Genomic DNA, 14,444 nt, shown 5'->3' with positions numbered 1-14,444 from the left:
CTGCTGCGGAGTCTTGCTATGTTGCTGTTTCTGTCAGTACTTCGTTTTGCAGGTGAGATTCATACTACTTGACTGTTTCGTTTCCTTTGCGCAATGTATGATCTGTCAGTTTCTTTATTTTACCAGGGCCATATGTCAGTGCAGAAATTTTCGTGTTTTTCAGGTTATATTCTGATACAGGTCGACATTAAAATATGGTCTGTTTTCTTATACAGTTATGTTTTCTTCAAACAGTTCGCACAGACCAAGCGAGTGTGAAATTATTGGTTTGCTTATTTATTTGCTTATGAATGAGATCGGTTTTCACACATGCAGGATTCTGTTCAATTTCACGTAAGTGAGATGACTTTGAGCTCAGTAGCCCCTTTAGATTGTCAGTTCACATTGCCAGGTTTGTATTTACGATAACACACGCAGAAGTAAAGGTCTGTTCGGTAATATAAGCTTTCTGAGATGTGTTGCAATGCTAATAGGGGAACGTAAATAAAATAAAAATTACTCAAGTAACCTGCAAGAGACAGAAAGAGACTTTGTTGATGGGTTAATTGAGGGAAGAGGCTCTCTCTCTCTCTCTCTCTCTCTCTCTCTCTCTCTCTCTCTCTCTCTCTCATAGAATTTATCCATCTTCTAGTGATTTGGAAAATTCATTTCTATTTTAACTTTGTGTTTGTGTGTTCTACTTGTCGTTATGGTCGCCAATTACCTTAGGGAGGGAAGTCCACATCTACATCTACATCTACATTTATACTCCGCAAGCCACCCAACGGTGTGTGGCGGAGGGCACTTTACGTGCCACTGTCATTACCTGCCTTTCCTGTTCCAGTCGCGTATGGTTCGCGGGAAGAACGACTGTCTGAAAGCCTCCGTGCGCGCTCGAATCTCTCTAATTTTACATTCGTGATCTCCTCGGGAGGTATAAGTAGGGGGAAGCAATATATTCGATACCTCATCCAGAAACGCACCCTCTCGAAACCTGGCGAGCAAGCTACACCGCGATGCAGAGCGCCTCTCTAGCAGAGTCTGCCACTTGAGTTTGTTAAACATGTCCGTAACGCTATCACGGTTACCAAATAACCCTGTGACGAAACGCGCCGCTCTTCTTTGGATCTTCTCTATCTCCTCCGTCAACCCGATCTGGTACGGATCCCACACTGATGAGCAATACTCAAGTATAGGTCGAACGAGTGTTTTGTAAGCCACCTCCTTTGTTGATGGACTACATTTTCTAGGGACTCTCCCAATGAATCTCAACCTGGTACCCGCCCTACCAACAATTAATTTTATATGATCATTCCACTTCAAATCGTTCCGCACGCATACTCCCAGATATTTTACAGAAATAACTGCTACCAGTGTTTGTTCCGCTCTCAAATAATCATACAATAAAGGATCCTTCTTTCTATGTATTCGCAATACATTACATTTGTCTATGTTAAGGGTCAGTTGCCACTCCCTGCACCAAGTGCTTATCCACTGCAGATCTTCCTGCATTTCGGTACAATTTTCTAATGCTGCAACTTCTCTGTATACTACAGCATCATCCGGGAAGAGCCGCATGGAGCTTCCGACACTATCTACTGGGTCATTTATATATATTGTGAAAAGCAATGGTCCCATAACACTCCCCTGTGGCACGCCAGAGGTTACTTTAACGTCTGTAGACGTCTCCCCATTGATAACAACATGCTGTGTCTGTGGATTGCATAAATTTTGATCTGTTTGTTATCGTGTTTTAACTACTAGTATATCCCATTTTCATCGGCAGGGGCTGGGGACCAGTCAAACAATTGCCTAACCTAGTATGAAAAATGGCCTAAGAACCACAATTAGTCTAGCCCGTCCAACAACACAAATCTGTCCCGCCACACGGTTAGATCCGGATCTGGCTTGCCTCCCCGCCTCGCAAGTTAGCGCAGCAATTTTCTTTTTAGGTTACTTTCCCCTATGATCATCGCAGCACCCCTCAAGAAACGTGTATTAGCCAACAGACCATGGTCTTTCATAAAATAAAGAAACAGGTCACTTATTTGTAAGGGGGCTTCAAATGAAATCGAGACGGATGGAAAAAAGTAAATAAATTGCTTATTATTTCAGAAGTAACCTCCATAACTTAATACATTTATCCCACTGTGAGACAAGACGGTCAATGACTTCATTGAAAAATGTTTGCAATTGCCTGCGGAACTATGATCATACTCATGCGGGAACCTCTCCGTCCGAAGCATGTCGACGGCCACGAACGTCTTTCTTCATGGCTCAAAAAATATGGAAATCGTCTGGTGAGAGGTCGGTAATGTACTTCGTGTGTAGTATGTGTAAGGGGTTGCCAGTGAAACTTCTGCAGTCGTGGCAACATGTCGGCGGACATTTAGTTGGCAGGCTGTTTAGACTACGTTGTAGAAGTTTCGCCGGGAAGCCACCATACATTCCCGATCCCTCCCCATGCAATTTCTACATCCTTGGAGCTTAGAATAAAGGATTTTATGGGCCTCGATTTGCTTTGAGTGAAGAGGTCCGCCTCTGGGCAGTGACCGCCTTGTCTCTCTTTGGGATAAGGGTATTAACAGTTATGCCGATTACTTTTGAAATAATGAGCTGTTTACTTACCTTTTTCCATCCGTCTGACTTAAATTTGACTGCCCCATCTATGTAGTCATCAAGGGGTACAGGGATTTTCTGTAAAAACTAATAACACAGAATTTGTATCCCACCTATGTCAATATATATAAAACACCTTTGATACGGAATACAAGGTGAGTCACTAACTATTGCCACCTAGAATAACTCTGAAAGTATGAAGTAGCTGAAAAGTTTGTGTGACAAATTTTGCATAGGACAACGGGGGCCATAATATGACGTTGGTTCTTTGTTGCTAGGTGGTATCGCGTCACAGATATGAATGTCAACTTTGATTTCATAAATGGGATACTATAGTTTAGTACTTATTTTCTGATAGCAACTATAGAGACGAATCCAATGATGTGTAACAGTAAGGAATTTGAAGGTCAACGAAGGTCAAAAGGTGGCATGAAAGTCCATTTACAGAAGGTGTTCGAAGTGATGAGCATTGGTGTCAATGCAGTGCTGCAATCTCCTTATCATGGATTGAGTGGTATTCCTTATCACTTCGGCACTTATCGAAACACATGCTCTAACAATTCTCTCTCGCATGTCTGCAGTTGCAGTTGGAATATCTTTATAAGCAATGTCTTTTATGAATCCTCACAAGAAAAAACCCAGAGGCATCAAGTTGGCGAACGAGCTGGCCACGAAAGAGTTAACAGTAAACTACTCGGAAAAAAATAAAAGTATTCCAATATGCAAGTGTTGCGTTCATATAATCTTTTACAGCTTTCGCCAACTGTCTAGCGCACCGTTAGGCCGCCAACGGTTAGCTTGTGTTCGGCGGGTTGCCTACTCTCAACGCCATCAGCAGCGCAGAGATCGTGGGGTAGGTCGGCTGCTACTCAGAACTGCCGTATACTGGGCCTAGCAGTGTATAGATCTTGTGGAATTGTACTCGGAATTCATAATGTGAGGATGAGTATACAAAACCGCCACCACGTTGTTCTTCCAGGACGCTGATAGATTTTATTGTTTATAACAGTCCAGTGCCAGAGATTCTCACATTTGAAGGTCCCGCTCCGTTTTAGTTGGGTAAATTTACTGGCATAGGGTGGGATGTGTCTAGTTAGCAACATAACGATTAGGTGTTGACACATACAACACACGCTAAACACCACGATCTGTTTCGCCTCAACTAACAGTTTAAAAGCAATTACGGTACTTTTCTCTCTTTGTTATTATGAGCAATTTGCTAACAAGAACGTTCATCTTTTTGAACGGCATAGTGATATGCGATATTTGTGCCCTCAGATTACGGAAACTATTCGATATGTCCTCGGTAAGTGCCACTATTATGAAAGGAATACAAAAAAGGTTCTTCATAATAGGCATCTCCATCGTAAGGATTTATTTACGAAGATGTCGGGGTAATTTATTTATTTTGTTTTGCTATTCTTAGTTTAACGAGATCTGAGCTATTATCTCCTTTTAAAATCGAAGGAAACATACGTTTTTCGTATACAGGTTGAACTCGAATTCCAATGACAAAATTTTTAAGGTTCTTTTTATTGCCGCTGGTAGTCAGTTATTGAACGCTAGTCTGTACAATGACGATCAGTCTGGCTTTATGGAATATATAATGTCGTGTGGCGAGGGCCTCTCGGCGGGTAGAGCTGATCGCCTGTTGCAAGTCTTTTGAGGTGACGCCACTTCGGCAACTTGCGTGTCGATTAGTATGAAATGATGATGATGAAGACCACACAAACACCCAGTCCTTGAGCAGAGAAAATCTCCAACTCAGCAGGGAATCGAACCCCCCCCCCCCCCCCCCGGCATGACAAGCCGACGCGTTGTCTACTTTTTTTTATCTCATTTTGTTCGTTTTCGTTCGTTGCATCTATTCGGGGCGGACGTTTAAGTTCGTCGTTGATCCATTAACTCAGTTTTTTTTTTATTACATAGGGGAGCTAAACCTCTGACCGAACACGCTGAACTACCGTGCCGGCGACCACTCAGCTATGGTGGCGGACTTTAGGGGAGATAAAGGCACTGAAGTTGCGTTGATAATGGAAACAAGAATGAAGAAAAATCAAGACACATTCATAGGAATTGTTGACCCAGAAAAACCGTTTGACAATGTAAGATAATGCAAGATGTTCGAAATTCTGAGTTAAATGTGGGTAAGCTATAGGGAGAGACGGGTAATATATAATATGCACAAGAACCAAGAGGGAATAATAAGAGTGGACGACCAAATACGAAATGCTCAGTTTAAAAAGGGTGTAAGACAGGGATGTAGTCTTTCGCCCCTACTGTTCAATTTGTACATCGGAGAAGCAATGATGGAAATAAAAGAAAGATTCTGGAGTGTAATTAAAATTCAAGGTGAAAGGGTATCAATGTTACGATTCGCTGATGACGTTTTCCTGAGTGAAAGTGAAGAAGAATTACATCATCGGCCGAATGGAACGGACAGTCTACTGAGTACAGCATAAGGATTGAGAGTAAATCGAAGAAAAACGGAAGTAGTGAGAAGTAGCAGAAATGAGAGCAACGAGAAACTTAACATCAGGATTGATGGTGAAAAAATATATGAAGTTAAGGAATTCTGCTACCTAGGAAGAAAAATAACCAATGACAGACGGAGCAAGGAGGACGTCAAAAGCAGGCTATCACTGGCAAGAAAAGGCAATCCTGGCCAAGAGAAGTCTACTAGTGTCAAACATAGGCCATAATTTGAGGAACAAAGTTCTGAGAATATATGTTTGGAGCAAAACATTGTATGGTAGTGAAACATGGACTGTGGGAAAACGGGAACAGAAGAGAATTGAAGAATTTGAGATGTGGTGCTACAGACGAATAATTACAATTAGGTGGGCAGATAAGGAAAGAAATGAGGAAGTTCTGAGCAGAACCGGAGAGGGAAGGAATATGTGGAAAACACTGACAAGGAGAAGGGACAAGATGATAGGACACCTGTTAAGACATCAAGGACTGACTCTCATGGTACTAGAGGGAGCTGTAGAGGTAACTGCAGAGGAAGACAGAGATTGGAATACATCCAGCAGATAATTGAGGGCGTAGGTTGTACATGTTACTCTGAGATGAAGAGGTTGGCACAGGAGAGAAATTCGTGGCGGGCAGCATCAAACCAGTTAGAGGACTGATGAATGAAAAAAGCAAGTCTGTACAAAAGATATGATATGCATTAACGTTTGTTTCGTTACCGTTTATACAAGATGTTTCGAAATCATTAATCCGATTTCATGCGACTGTATCTTCAACATGAGATGTAGTAGAAACTTGGGGCGAATCTGAACTTACGTATCAAAACTATAATGTTGTCTTTGAGTCTGCCTTTTTACTCTCATGCTCATAAATTAAGGACAATTGCAGAATGTGGTGCCACACAACGTGGCACTACACAAAACTAGCGCTAATAGCATAGGCACATAGGGAACACACACGAGACAGATCTGTACGTCCACGGTATTGGTGATAAGTTGAGAAAACCGTCCCGAAATACATGTGCTACAAAACGCCACTGTTTCCTGCGCATGTACCCCGACATCAGTATGGGATATGATCACCATGCACACGTACACAGGCTGCACAACGCGTTGGCAAACTCTGGATTGGGTGGTCGGGCAGCTGCTGGGGTATAGCCTCCCATTCTTGCACCAGTGCCTGTCGGAGCTCCTGAAGTGTCGTAGGGGTTTGAAGACGTGCAGCGATACGTCGACCGAGGGCATCCCTGACGTGCTCGATGGGGTTTAGGTCTGTAGAACGGTCAGGCCACTCCATTCGCCTGATATCTTCTGTTTCAAGATACTCCTCCACGATGACAGCTCGGTGGGGCCGTACGTTATCATCCATCAGGAGGAACGTGGGATCCACTGCTACCCTGAAAAGGCGTACATACTGGTGCAAAATGACGTCCCAATACACCTGACCTGTTACAGTTCCTCTGTGAAAGACATGCAGAGGTGAACGTGCACGCGCGGGATTAGCCGAGCGGTCTAGTTCGCTGCAGTTATCGACTATGCGGCTGGTCCGGTGGAGGTTCGAGTCCTCCCTCGGGCATGGGTGTGTGTGTTTGTCCTTACGATAATTTAGGTTACGTAGTGTGTAAGCTTAGGGACTGATGACCTTAGCAGTTAAGTCCCATAAGATTTCACACAAATTTGAACATTTTGTACGTGCACCAATCATAATCCCACCTCACACCATCAAACCACGACCTCCATACAGGTCCCTTTCAAGGACATTAAGGTGTTGTTATCTGGTTCCTGGTTCGTACCACCTGAAAACCAGGCGAGAATCACTGTTCAGACTATACCTGGACTCGTCCGTGAACATAACCTGGGACCACTGTTCCAATGTTAAGGGCTCTCCTGTGACCAGAGGTCAGTGGAATGCGCCTTGCAGATCTCTGGGCGAATAAACCATGTCTTTACAGTCGTCTGTAGACTGTGTGTCTGGAGACAACTGTTCCAGTGGCTGCTGCAAGGTCCAGAGCAAGGCTACCTGCAGTACTCCGTGGCCTTCTGAGGGCACTGATGGTGAGATTTCGGTCTTCTTGTGGTGTTGTACACTGTGGACGTCCCGTACTGTAGCGCATGGCCACGTTTCCTGTCTGCTGAAATCGTTGCCATAATCGTGAGATCACACTCTGTGGCACACGGAGGGCCCGTGCTACGACCTGCTGTGTTTGACCAGCCTCCCGTCGCCCTAGTATTCTACCCCTCATAACGTCATCAATGTGTGTTCTTTGAGCCATTTTCAACACACGGTCAGCATTAGCACGTCTGAAAACGTCTGCACACTTGCTGCACCGTACTCTGACATGCACCAACACACCTCTACGTTTGTGGACTGCTGCCAGCGCCACCGTGTGACGACTGCAGGTCAAATGCACCGCATGATCATACCCCGAGGTGATTTAAACTCACAAACCGCCCACCAGAGCGTTTTTTCACAATGTGTCAACATTATCCTTAATTTATGAGCATGAGTGTAGTTCACTTTGCTGCCGATAAGGGCAGTTCTTAACTTCGTCCATTATCCAATGCGCGTGGAGTCGGGACGGCGATCACTAGTATCAAAAGTCGCTTAACTGGTCACCTGATCTCACAGTTTGCGACTTTTTGTGCGGGTTTCCGAAAGCCTTCGTCTATATGCCTCACCTTCCAACAACCATGGGTAAACTGCGTTTCCGCATAGAAACAGCTCTAGACACGCTTCCAAAAGCGTGGGACGAATTTGTTTCTTGTCTGGGTGTCATTCGTAGATCCGGTATGGGGCACATCTAATATTTGTGAAAGGTGAATGAATACTTTAATGCAAAATGTTGTTATAAAAGGTATCCTAAAGTTCTGTGTGCAGGAATGTGAAAAATACGTGCTTGTACAGTCAGATGATTGTCTGAAAATAAAAAAGGTGTCGTCCTATGCGTTAGTTAGAATTTACCCCACTTTTCTATCTTCTTCCACGAAGAGGAAATAAATGAGTGAAATCGGATGCATTGTTCCAAACCATGAACAATTATCCATTATGGAGCCTCATAATGTTGTAAATTCAGTCACATTAAGCTGATACAAATAATCTAGAAATGGGATCTGAAGCCTCACAAATCGCACTGTGGTTTCAGGCCGTACTACTGCTGTCCTTGGTGGTGTTTATGCAGACGAGCGTACGTAGAATGTATCGGAACATCTTGCAAGTGGAAACACGCGTTTCCTTGAACACGAGCAGTGCGACACACGCTGATGTGTGCGTCTGTTTTCGTACACGGCAGGGGCAGATCTCACCACGCGATATGGCCTGAATAATTCGCTTTCCGTTTACGGTTTCTTTTTTATGAACGCGCACAGCGGTCTGCCCGGTTCCAACAACTCCTGGCAATGAAAAACCAAATATAACATGTTCTCGATCGCTCTTATTACCCGCACAAAGACCAGGAGGAAACGACTATTTACTGCTTTGCACATGAGCTAGGTAAAACCTTGAGAATCCATTGAATGTTGGCGCAAAAAAGGAAAATCTTGCCCACGGCTGTCTGTCGGATACGGAGTCTCTCTCATTTATTACAGAGTACAAATTTCGCCGGGAGAGGCATTTCATGTAAGAAACTAGAGCTCATCCACGTATTTTCTGTCTTCTTTCCTTGTACGATTATGTCGAATGTTTCGCAATACTGACAATACATTTCGATTTTTGTGATAAATACGCGACTGTGCGACGCAAGAAATCGATTCCCCATAACGAATGAAATAAATCCAAAATTTGATGGTATTACGGATGCTGGCCACGAAAACACCAACACCGTGAAGGTAGCATGCAACATCACATTAACATTTCAGCGCAAAGTAGTCAGTACTACCGCCACAAGCGGTCTGTATATAAGAGAGGATTACGCAACGGCCTTCTCATTCATGAATCGCATTTGAATATTGTTTGGTTGTTTGTAAAAAAGACACTGAGGTGACAAAAGTCATGAGTTAGCGATGTGCACACATACAGATGGCGGTAGAATCGCGTGTACAATGTACAAAAGGGCAGTGCGTTTATATTCAGGTGATTCACATGAAAAGACTGCTGACGTCATTGTGGCAGCACGGCGAGAATTGACAGATTTTGAAGCATCACCTCTCGCCACGTACAACGCAGGGGCCGACGGCTTTCGCATAACGACCGGGAGTATCGGCGATTGAGTGCAGTTGTCAGTCCTAACAGACAAGCAACAATGCGTGAGATAAACGCAGAAATTAATATGGGACGAATGACGAACGTATTCGTTCCAATTTCAGTTGGTAAGAGCTGATTGTAGGGTTCGAGTATGGCGCAGACCCCACGAAGCCACGGACCCAGGTTGTCAATAAAGCACTGTGCAAATTGGTGGTGGCTCCATAATGGTGTGGGCTGTGTTTACATAGGTCCTCTGGTCCAATTGAAACGATCATTGCCTGGAAATGGTTATGTTGGGCTACTCGGAGACCATTTTCAGCCATTCATCAACTTTCATGTTCCCAAACAACGATGGAATTTTTATGCATGACAATGCGCCATGTCATTGGGCCACAGTTGTTCGTGACTGGTTTGAAGAACATTCTGGACAATTTGAGCGCCCGACATGAATCCCATCGAACATCAATGGGATATAATTGAGAGGCCAGTTTGTGCACAAAATCGTGCATCGACAACACTTTCACAGTTATGGACGGCACCATGGTTCCGTGTTTCTGCAGGGGACTTTTGACAACTTGTAGTGTCCATGCCACATCGATTTGCTGCACTACCCCGGGGAAAAGGAAGCCGACAAGATATTACGAGATATCCCACGACTTTTGTTAGCGTATAGTATGACGTGTCGTATAATGCCCATTTCGATGCGCTTAACATTATTTATTGAAATTATTAACATCGATAGAACTGACGTCAGACATATTATGTCGCTGGCCCCAATCCAAATCTGAATGCTGGTTCTAAATTCATTGTTTAGTTATGAGTCGTCTGGATTATTTGGAGAGAAAACAGTTTTTGATGGTGTTGAGCCACAGTCATGCAAATAGAGTAAACGTCCTATTAACCGATATGACATAATAATGGTCTAGCAAATTTTAGCGTAATTGAGAATGGCATAAAAGCAGAAATCTGAATAGTACAGAAGATAAACATAGTAATACACAGTAAAATGCCGGTTTACTCTTTTACAAAATATTTAGGGAGTGTCGCTAGCATTTTCGCTGCTACTCTTCAAATTGCTAACTCAGTTACATCGAAGAATATCAGATACTAGATCGCGTACTCAGCATCTGAGCTCTCAAAAATATTTGACTTGCAACGTCAAATTACGATAATAAAAGATTAATCCTGATCTTATTTTATGGTTAGGATACAGGCGTACTAATCTTTAATTCTGTTCTATGATTGATAGTTTCTGATGTCTACATTTCAAGCGACCACTGGTGCTGCGAGAGAAGTATTACATATTTTATGGAGTTGCTTATGTGTATATGCTGTCCTCGCAGGCAGGGAAACACTGATTACGGATTGGCTTGTGCAGTAAATGGAATTAAGTCATAAGGGAAATTCAAACCTAAAGTAAATCATTCAAATATTAATTCACTTTTATTTATCATCCAGTTCCATTTAAATTATTAGCAATGTTATAAAAACGTAACAAATTTTCGACCAGTATGAATGAGACAGCAGCCGGGTTGTAGCCTATTGAGACTAGTGATATACTATCAAGGTGATGGAGCACAGCAATCAGTCGTTCTTTTCTTTCAGGCTTTATTAAAGCAAATCTAGAATTCAGCTACTGCCTAGCCATTATCAATGCACTATTTCAGAGTTTTAGTACATGTCCTAGTACGTCATTCCCCTATTGTGCGGGCTTCTGTCACAGTTCATTCATGATGACATGCTTGCATGAACCCTGACAGAAGCCTGACCAACAGGTGACTGACGTACTAGGATATGTATTGTAACTCTGAAATAGTCCACTGATAATGACTAGGAACTAGCAGAAATGTAGATTTGCTTTAATGAAGCCTGATAGGAAAAGACGACTGATAGCTGTCCTCCATGACTTTGAAAGTCATATCACAGTGATTGAGTGCATTCCACATTCCTAATGGAAGGTACCTTGACTACTAATATAGTTCTGCGAAATTGCAGATCACGTTGTTTTGGATCGTATGACTACAATGCGAATACGGAATCAATGTGTTCAGGAGGGCCGTATTCAATGCTTTACAAGGTCTCAAAGTCACCGTACTATTCGTGCCCGAGGTGACATACTGTTCGCTCTACGGCAAGCAGCATCGTAGAAACACGTCATCCTCTTTGCGTTACAAAATGAGCTTGTCTGCAGCCAGATTAGCTTTAATATGAACAGTTCGACGCTGAGTGAAGCACCATGCAGCCTCATCACGGTGACCATTCTGGTGATACCCCTTACGCGGCAACAGAGAAATACGTAGTAACAGGAGGTGCCCAACGACAATACTAGGCTGGGATGGTTCCAAGTCCTCAGACAAGTCTTTGTGCTACTTACGCATCATTACGGACGTCTCCATACTTGGAGATTCCGAAAAGAACGAATATTGCCAGATTCCATTCGTCATCGGCGTACGTGCTAAAATGTGATCCTATTTGGTACACAGTACAACCTCCTGTGGCTCGCACAGTCGGTAACATGGTACGCAACCGTGTTAAGGCTGTCGGCTATGCCCTGTCGTCGAAGTCTCCATGACGTTATCTCTCAGTAAGATAATGCAAGGCCACGTATTACCCGTGCTGTTCTGACCTGACTCGATACAGAGGACGTTCTCAAGGTCTCTCACTCACTGCCAACATCTGGACGTGGGTTTCCAAAAGACTGGTACACCATAACTCGCCACCCACTACAGTGCGATCAAATCGTGTCTGTTTACATTTTCAGCTGTAATTAACATGCGCATGTAGTTACGGCCATGAACTGCAACACGAAGATTCCTGATCGCTACGACGTGCATGGTTTCGGGAGCAACGTCGCTGCTAGAAAAATGTAGCTTGGGTAACTATACTCGTAGCTTCATACCACCGCACTCTCTCTTATTTTCTCACTGTCTCTTTCTCTCTCTCAGTCCTTCTCCATGCCTTTGCTCTCACAAGGTATCTTCTAAATATTTCCGACTAGATTATAAACGTCCTGATTGCTAATAGCGATAGGTGGTAGTGAATCCCTGTTCATCTAGGAACAATAGTAAGTCGTTCGTCGCCATCTGGATCGTGCACCTAAACCTCACGTGTGACGCATTACAAATAGTGGGCGAGTCTACACAGTTTTGGGAACTGGACAGTGGGTAAGCCTGCGTCACTGCGGCGTCTCATGATGTGCCTAGTACTCCTATGTTTCGCACAACCCTATCTCAGCAGTGCGTAAACGTGCTTTTCCTCAGAGAGTCCAACCTTCTTCAAAGGGTAGTTCTGTTTCTTCGTGGAGGGGCAGCAGGGGGGAGGGGGTAGGGGGCAGGTCTTCATCAGTCTTCTGACTGGTTTGATACGACTCGTTACGACTTCGTCTTCGTGCCAACCTCTTCAGAGTTACATTTGTAGTTTACGTTGTCGATTATTTTATAAGTACATTTCTTTTCTTCATACTCCTAGAAGTTTTCCCTGTACGTATACCTCTAGTACTACAGAAGTTAATGCCTTATGCCTTAACGCATGTCCTGTCAACGCGTTCCTTCTTCCGGTGAATCTTCTCCACATATTCTTTTCCTCGCCTGTGGAGGACCTTCTCATTTCTTATGTGAACAGTAGTCTTAATTTTCAACATTCCTTAACACCACTTTCAAAACACTTCTATCTCTTTCTCCCTGATCTCCTTTGCTGCATGATTCACGGGTACTCTGCTGTAGATACATATTCTTAAAAACATCTGTCTCCAGTTAAGGCCTATGTCTGACATTAGTAGATTTGTTTTAGCAAGGAATGCACCCTTTGTCTGTGCTAGTCTGATTAGTATTAGGGGAACTGCAAAGTAATGTCGTTTTCTTACATTAAATTGAAACAGATAAATCGTTAACAAATTTTTACTTCTTAATCAGTGATGTAATCACCCTCGTTGTCAACAACCTTTTTTGCATCCAGTGGGCAAATTTTCAATGCTCGATGGATAAAAGTTGATTTTTGAACAAAATAACTGCAGATGACATTTAGAACATCATCCATCTTGTAGCAATCGGAATAAATCAAAATCCGATGGCGCAACAACGGGCGAGTATGGTGGGTGAGGCAATACCTCCCACCCCAATTTTTTCCAGAGTTCGTCATGAGCCGTGCGGTCTTGCATTATCGCATTGCACCCGGCGCTTCAGTCTGCAGCCGCGCGACCGCCACGGTCGCAGGTTCCAATCCTGCCTCGGGCATGGATGTGTGTGATGTCCTTAGGTTCTTTAGGTTTAAGTATTTCTAAGTTCTAGGGGACTGATGACCTCAGATGTTAAGTCCCATAGCGCTCAGAGCCATTTGAACCAGACCGCATTGCAGAATGATGCCTTTTCTGTAAACAATCGCTGGTCACTTTTCAGTTCGAGCTTGATTTACTGGATGCAATTATTCACAGTAAAGGTCTGCATTCGCAATTTGTCCAGGTTCAGCACTTCAAAATGTACGACCCCGCGAATACTCCACTAAACATCAAAAGCGCGTCATTGCGGCGCAACCTTGGCTTAGCTACACTTGGTTTCGTTTCATTTGGAGAGAGCCACTACGTTTTGAATTATTGTAGAGGACACTTGTTCATCTCCAGTGATGAAGCGATTAGAAAACTCTTCCTTATTGTGCCTGTGAAGCAACAAGTTGCTCGTTGTGGATGGGTTAGCTTTGTTTGTCTTTACCAATCTGCTGCAATGTTCTTGGATGGTCCACCACGGTTGATTAAGTCTATCTGACAGTTCATAGATTGTCTGACATGGACTTGCTTACACTTCGGTCTTGAAAATGTCATTGACCAAAGTTGTTGATCTTTCTGATAGATTTTACTCGGGAAGATAAAAAATACTGGGCTTGAAAAACCACCTTCGACACTCATGAACGTCTAAAGCACTTAGGTAAACGTCTCGAAAGGCTTTGAAAGCATCTGTTGCGTTCTCATCCTTGCAAAACTCAAAATGCATGCAATTCCAGATATGTACCTCATCTAATCTGGTACTGGTGTTTGGCTCCAATTTCACCTTAAACTGAAAAAAAAAGTCAGTAACCAAGTCACTCTAAGCCTAATATATCTTTGGCACGACTATAAATTACAGAATGAGCTGATAAATGGCACACGAATATCCCCCTAGCATATCCTCGTTGCCTCGCCAGTCATGCGTTATTTTGCTTCA

Source organism: Schistocerca serialis, chromosome 2 (genome assembly GCF_023864345.2).
Source record: "Schistocerca serialis cubense isolate TAMUIC-IGC-003099 chromosome 2, iqSchSeri2.2, whole genome shotgun sequence".
Lineage (NCBI taxonomy): Eukaryota > Metazoa > Arthropoda > Insecta > Orthoptera > Acrididae > Schistocerca > Schistocerca serialis.
The sequence above is the reverse complement of the archived record's forward strand: the minus strand, read 5'-3'. Positions refer to the sequence as shown.